Here is an 8133-nt window from a genome sequence, read left to right as displayed (position 1 = left end):
GTGTGTGTGTGTGTATGTATGTTTGTATGTTTATATATGCATACAAATGTAAGCATGTATATACCCACGTATATATATATATATATATATATACACATATATACATATGTATGTATATATGTATGTATGTATGTGTGTGTGTGTGTATGCGTCTGTGTGTGTGTGTAGACACACGCATATTTCAGCTATATTTTGCAAAAGGGACATGACGGTATAGGGACAAGCGTAGAAGCAAAATGACAAATAGAGAGATAGATAGACAGACAGACTGATAAAGAGATAATATTTTCTTTGAGAAATAGATGGATAGATAGAGTGATAGATAAATAGATGCATCACAGCATTTCTATTCCGGCAAAGTGTACACCATTAGAACTATCGGTTCGTGTGGCAACCACTCAGCATGAAGGTCAGATGGACTGTTGGAAAAAATAGGTCGAACTTACTTCAGATGAATTGATAACAATATCATTTTAAATTATATCTGTGATATTTGCAAGAACCTTTCATTTTGTTTTGTTTTTTGGTTCTTTGTTTCCCTATCTTCACAATTATCACTCTCTATTTGTCTTATATATCAGTCTGATGTGATGGCTGTAGATTTACAGCAGTCTCTCATTTTTTTCCTTGTGTCTTTCTATCTCTCTTATTCTCTTTCACCCTCTGTCTTTTGTATATGCATTTGTGTGTATGTATATATGTAAGTATATATATTCATATATGTACTTATATATATTTGTATATATGTATGTGTGTATCTATGTGTACATACACATCCGTAGGCGTGTGTGTGTGAAAAAGTGTGTGCGTGTGTGTGTGTATCTGTGAGTGTGCATATGTATGCATTTATGTTTCCGTCTGTGTATATGACTCTACCTTAAAGTTAAAAACCTATCTTTATATAAACCATCACCAATTTCTTTCTTGTTCATTAGGTAGCTTGTAGCTAGCTCCTGTTCTTAGATTTTAAAAGCATACCCTTCGAAATTTGACGTAATGTAACAGGCACGTGTCTAAAAGAGGCCATATTTCTTGTTAATGTAGTTATCATCCTCAAGTTTTCGGGGAGACCCCCCCTTACTTAGTCTTTTTTTTGCCCTGCACAGAGTGATTTTCTTTAGGGCCGTTTTTCTTTCTTTCTTTCTTTCTTTTTGCCTTACGCTTCTCTAGTAATATTGTGGTTTCACTGAAGGAAAACAGGAAGTGAGAACTTCTCGAAGAATTCACCACCGACCTGTAAGATGCTGTTCAATTTAAAGTATGAAAGTGATATTTTTACGTTTGCTGTCTTTGAGGACAAAATACCGGCGTTATATTATTGAACACTCAAAGGTAGTCTGCACCGACTTTAAGCCACTTCAGCTCACTTTTCCTTTGAGATAGAGCTTTTCCCATTATCATTGTTACAATGAAATCATCAAGTTTATATCAGGATCCTTCCGATTTTAGTATCAAGCAAGCGTATCTCCTCTACAGATCAATCAAGTATTCCAAATGTTGTATTGAAAATGCACTCTGTGGTATTGTTTTCTAAGCGAAAGCTCTAAGTGCCATATTTTTTTAAGTTCTGCAATAACCAAGCAATAGTATCTCGAACTGTTGTAGTTAAGCTAAACAGAGTCAAGTGAATTGGAGAATGAGGAACCAGTAGGGGTAGTTCAATACATTTTGCCATTGGTGGTTGGCATCTTGCCGTTGGTATTGCGTAACATTTAACATTTTAATGATAGACAGGGTAGATTCACCAGCTGGTAAAGAGATATCACTCTGTAAACTTGAGTGTATCATTGGTTTATAGTGTTATAGTGTACCCTATGGAAGAAAAAGAGGCTCTATACAACTGTCTTTCCAATAATTAAAGATTTTAGCCGAATTTATTGTACTGGTGAACGTTCTTTGTAACCCTTCAGTCTCTTATATGAGACCGGATGAGTTCAGAGACCAAAGCTGTGATCAGTAAGCTTGTCTGTTCAGAACTAAGATTTTCCATAGATTCAGTATAACAACCGGTTCTCTTGTCACGAATGTCCTTTGGATCTATCTGATGAGATGTCTGAATTTAGAGTTCAGTTTGGTAATGTGGGTGAGGAAAGATGCATCATTTGACAGGATTACTCCTAAGCTTCGTATGTGAGTAGTGCTCTGAATCATTATGTTATCTGCAGTCAAATAATGTGATTGGTGTGTATTCTCTCCGTAAAGCAGAACCTGAAATTTTAATGAATTAAATTTCATATTGCTTTTATCTACCCATTGATAAATGAAGTTTAGTTCATTTTGGAGTTTTGATAGCCATCGATATTTTTTTATCATCGGCGTAGCTCGTCAGGTTGGAGGAATTCACTTGTGAGCTTGTGCTTGGCAGGATGATGATAAATTATAATGGTCCTAGAACCATGTCTTGAGGTACATCATTTTCTACAAGTGACTTTGCAGAGAGAAAACCATTTGCAACAGCAAATTGATTCCTACCACATAAGAAGTCAAAGAGCCATTCTCCGAGTTTTCTTGTGATACCAAGATCTCTTAGCCTATGACTGATGATTCCATGATCAACTTGTCTGGCGCTTTAGCAAATTCAAGGAATATGCAGTGTTCATTCCTCTCAAGAGATTATTGAGAAAAGTGTTATGGTGCTGTAATAGTTGTGACAGGCAACGTCGTCCAATCCGAAAATCATGTTGTGTAGTATCTAAGAGGTTGTTTTCCTAAAAAGTACGTCATTATTCTTTTTGGACAACACATTCGACAATTTTAGATGTGCGAGATGTGAGAGGAACTGCCCTGCTATCTCTTTTGTGTATAGGTGTTACTACTGCGTCTTTCAGTATCTCTGGGAATATGCCGGTATCTAGCGGCTTTTGAAATAGCATCTTTAATTGCTTGGCGAGGCTGTTTTTGCACGTTTTGAGCAATATAGTTGGGAGACCATCTGGTCCAGATGCTGAGTTTGAATCTAGGTCATTAATAGCTGTAAGTATAACATCTGTAATATCATTAAATCACTAGACGAGACTCTGCAATTGAAATCTGGAGATCAAAGAATTTGTTTGTATTATGTAGTATTTTGTTGGATTTGGACTGAGAAGGTGACTCATTAGTATATGATCCATTTTGGTCTATTAGAGGGCCAATCTGGTTATGTGTAGATGACTTGTTTAGCAAAGTGGGAAAACGAATTGTTCGGTGCTCCTTCAACAAAGTTTCTTTTCCATAAGATATTTTTAGGTTCAAATCAATGTTTTTCTATTCTCCTTTTTCTATTCTCGTATTTTTTTTTTTCGCAATTTCATCTGTTGAGAGAGCTTTGTTCATTTTTTTCTTCTTTAGATTCTTTGTTAGTTTTGTTTTGTTACGCATTAGTATCCGTCTATCTTGTGGAATCAGTTTCTTACAGGAATGTGCAAGTTTATATAGGATATGCTTTCGACAGATTTTCATTAACTCTTCGTACGGAAACTTCGTTCCCTCGATAACATTGAGTTTGTCTATATGCTGAGACCAGTGTGTTTTGAGGATTTTAATTTCGACTTCATTCCTGAAATTTAAGTTCATGAGGAGTGAATTATGTTCGATGTCATTTGTGTGTGTTGCTCTATTTGAACCATATACTGATAATTGTATAATGCTGTGATCGGAAATAGCTATTGGAATGACCTGACCATTGTGAATGAAGTTTTCATTGGTGGTAGAGACTAAGTCGAGTAATGTATTTCGCCTAGTTAGAGAGGTAATATCTTTTTGCGTGGAGAAGTCTTTATCGGTATCGAGGAGAACGTTCTCCTGTTGTTTAGTTCCAGATTGAACATAGCCCAAAAGCCAGTTGAGATTAGGGAAATAAAATTTGCCTGTTAAAAGTGCATTGGCCTGTGAGCTGACTGACCTCACTTGGGGTTTGATTTATGACTGACATAACATCCTTCAAGTCATCTCTGTGGTTTGTCGCATCAGGAGTACGGTAGGGAATGCCTACAATCAAATTGAGGCCGACCACATTCATTATTAGTACATCACACAGTGTGGTGGAATAGGAAAGAGCGCTGCTTCTTTCCGTATCCTGCGGACAGTTCTGTGTAGAACATAACCTGGCTTATGTACTTCCACATTTAATATATCTGGAGTCTGGTGGGTTTCATTTAGTGCTACACATATTGGCTTTTCTCTGTGTCCAAGGTCTCTAAGCTATGATACTTTTCTTCGATCTGTGAAGTGTGAAAGACCTTTTGCAGTCAACATTATTATTGAGTTGGGCTTGTAGGTTAATGACAGCAATGGTGTGTGCACTGAGGTGTAAGAGCTAAAAGGTTCTTTGGTTTTCTTTTGCCAGATTCATCTTGGCCAGGGACGTGAATTTTCTTTATTTTGGAAGAATTTGGTGTCTGGATTTGTTATGACTGGACTGCTGGATATAGTTATGACTTTCTGGTTTGTGGCTGTTGATTTTACTGTTGGACTCGGTGGATGTCTGAGTGACTTCTGAGTTTCGGGAAAAGTCTGGACCAATACTGCCACTATAAGGAATGCTTTTGCTGAGTATTTGATGGTGGCTTGGACTCATAACCTTTAATCGTGCGTCGAGTCCCTGGAAGATTAGTGAACGGACAATCACGTTTCAGACATAATCTCTCGCACTAGGAATAGCGGCAGATTTTAGGATTCTGGGTTACATGCGAAGAAGTTTGATTTCGTATTTGGTGGTGGTAGTGGGAGACATATGCTTTGGCACTGACTAGTGTTGCTTGTACGAATTATGCGTTTTGTCCCAGATAAATGGGTGCAGTTACGGTCACTGTGTATGCCTTGTCTCTCAAGTTGAGAATAGTGGCATATTTTTGTGTTTCATGTATTCGTCGATTTTACTTTTTTTACAGATGGCAAATTTATCATGGAGCTGTGAGGAAATACATTCAGATTGAGGTGGACAGTGGAAGTGACTCTTCACTAATTGGAATAGTAGCTGTGCTAACAGGATGACGATAGTGATGATGAATATCTTGTGTTATTCTGGGGAAAGTGAGGAATTTCAGACCCTGTGTAGTTCAATAGGTCATGAATTGCATTAGTATTAAGGTGTGACTTGGCTGTTGATTTTATTGTTGTTATTGTTTGGTGGTGATAATGTTAGTAGCTGTAGAGCATGATGGCAGTTGGGATGATGAAGGGTTAGTTGTGATATCCTGAGGAAATGAGGAATGTGGATAGATGAACTTGTGAGGTGACGTTGATTGTGGAGTTTAATACGTCATCAATTGTGTTAGGATTGAGGAGTGACAGCAGCTACTGATCATGTTCATGTTTTTGTCGTCGTCATCGTTTTTTCTTATTGTTGTTGTTGTTATTGTTGTTGGAGAAAATGCATGCTCTTTTATACTCTTTTACTTGTTTCAGTCGTTTGACTTCGGCCATGCTGGAGCACCGCCTTTATTGTCGAGCAAATCGACCCCAGGACTTATTCTTTGGAAGCCTAGTACTTATTCTATCGGTCTATTTTGCCGAACTGCTAAGTTACGGGGACGTAAACACACCAGCTGGGGGGGACAAACACAGACGGTTATTGAACAGCTGGAATATCCTTTCGGCAATATAATTCAGACATGTAGCATCTATGTTTTTAGTTAGGGAAAGACAATTCCATAGATTTATAAGAATGTTGATTTCACTCTAAGATCACTTTTGTTTATTACAGACGTGTTGTGTATTCGTGAATCTGTGTGAGAGGATAATGTTGATATATTGATGTGGTGGCAAAAATGGTCAAATGTATCTGGGTGAATGTGTTCGAACGTATGAATCTGTGAGATCAATATATTTATGAAAAACAATCGAAATTTACTGTGTACTCACCAGTCTGCAACGGTAATAACATGAGGATTCACAATAAAATTGCACCTATCGTACTGGAGTGAAGGTATCTGCAGGCACTGCTAATTTATATTTCTTTTTCCACATGGCATATAAACATATATAAAATTCCACAACCACCATGATCTCCTGACTATGACAAAACCGCAGATTTCAAAGGTTTTTCAGGTGAATAACTGGGCTGATTTGAATTCTGTTTCTTCGCCTAATGACTGACCAGAACGATGAAAAACAAGTCTACCTACAGCCTGTGCCAATCCTGCGTATATTGTGTCCATTAAAAGAGTGAATACTCTGTTTGGAGCCTCTTAAGATTTGGTTCCACCGGTCCTGATCTAGAATGAAACAGCGAATACCTGGAATTAACTTGTATCCTCGCCACGTGTTTGTATCCAGAACCACAGAAACTGGATATACCCAGTGAGCCAGTAAATTATCAGATAACCATGAAAGGAAATATTTGTTACGTAGACACACACACACACACACACACACACACACACACACAATTACACACACATACTCACACACATTGGTCACTATGCGCACATACACACTTATACTGGATTGTCTAGACACACAAACATACTTACAGAGCGAATTCAACACACGTACTCACACGCGTACTGACGTACTCACACGAATACTGACGTACTCTCACGCATACCCTAATTAGGCTACAAAAACAGTCACACACAAACGCACACACAATGGACAATGCACACGCACGCGCGCGCACACGAATATTATAGAAGATATTCTATATACGGGCACAGGCATACACACTTATATTGGTCAGTGTACACACACAAAATTACGCTGGACAGGCCACGCAGCATATATGCACGATAGTCAGTCTACACACACACATAAACACATACAGACATACACACAAGCACTTACACAGAATAGTCTAACATACACACATACAGATACCCCCACATACACACATTTAGACCGATCAGTGTACAGACTCATTTACATAGATTGGTCAGATTGCATACAGACATGCACACACACACACACACACACACACACACACACACACAAATACACACAAAGGCGCACACACATTCACACGTACACAGTTCAATGTAAAATCCCATACACAAGAAAATCTACAAACACACATTTAAACGTATCAGTTTACATGAGTATACACATACACTAATGAATCTGCACACAAAGAGAAGACAGTTTATACACTCACTTTTACACTGGAAAGGCTACTCACATACATTTAGATTGGATCCTCTACACGCACATACACTGGTCAGTCTACGCAGACATATTTAGTCACTCAACAAATACAAACACACACACACACTCACACGCACACACACACACACACACATGCACGCATACAAAGCTTACAGTGAACAGTCAATACACACGCACTTACATTGGTCAGCCTATATGCATGCAATTACACTTGTCAGTCCACACTCACACACACGTAGACTGGACAGTCAAGACATATACGTGCACTCACACACACATATTAACACACATATATACACATATACACTGAATAGCATCCCATTAAACGCTGTGTGCCTGATATACAAGTCTTTATCCAACCAACCTCCACACCTAAACCTGGACTTCCTCACTCCTAATAAAACGATTTCTACTTCTCTCACGTTTCTAAACCCTCCACTACTCCTCTCTGAATTTCAATAGACAGACTTCATACTCTCCTACTCTCTCATACCTTCTCTAGCCAGCCATCCCTATATCAGTCTCATTTTTATATTTAACTTCCTTCTGTCTCTCTTGTATTATAATACTTTTTTCTAGTATGTTTTATTTTATAATTCATACTCTAAATATTGTAACTGGTCCCGATACCCCAGAGCCACGTCTCTAAAGAACACCTACTTTTCTCTCTCGTACAGAATAAAAGCTTCAACTTCAGAAAACTCCTTATGAATTGCATAGAATATTGGTCTTCATCATAGTCTGGGAAATTCAAAACGTTTCTTAGGCTAAGAGAAAATACAATAATTTGGATACTCATATTTTCCCTACACACAAGAATCGACTCAAACACACACACAAACACACACGAATACATGCACATACAGGTAGCCGCGCACACACACTCACATAAACAAACAACACAAATGTTTGGTCATATTGTGTAACATTGCATAATATGGATTTTTGTGTGCCAACGCACGAAACTCTCCAGCTTTGAGTCACTTTGTTACTGCAACTAAATATTAATATTAACACACACACACACAAACACACACACACACACTCATA

Source organism: Octopus bimaculoides, chromosome 10 (assembly GCF_001194135.2).
Source record: "Octopus bimaculoides isolate UCB-OBI-ISO-001 chromosome 10, ASM119413v2, whole genome shotgun sequence".
Taxonomy (NCBI): domain Eukaryota; kingdom Metazoa; phylum Mollusca; class Cephalopoda; order Octopoda; family Octopodidae; genus Octopus; species Octopus bimaculoides.
The sequence above is the reverse complement of the archived record's forward strand: the minus strand, read 5'-3'. Positions refer to the sequence as shown.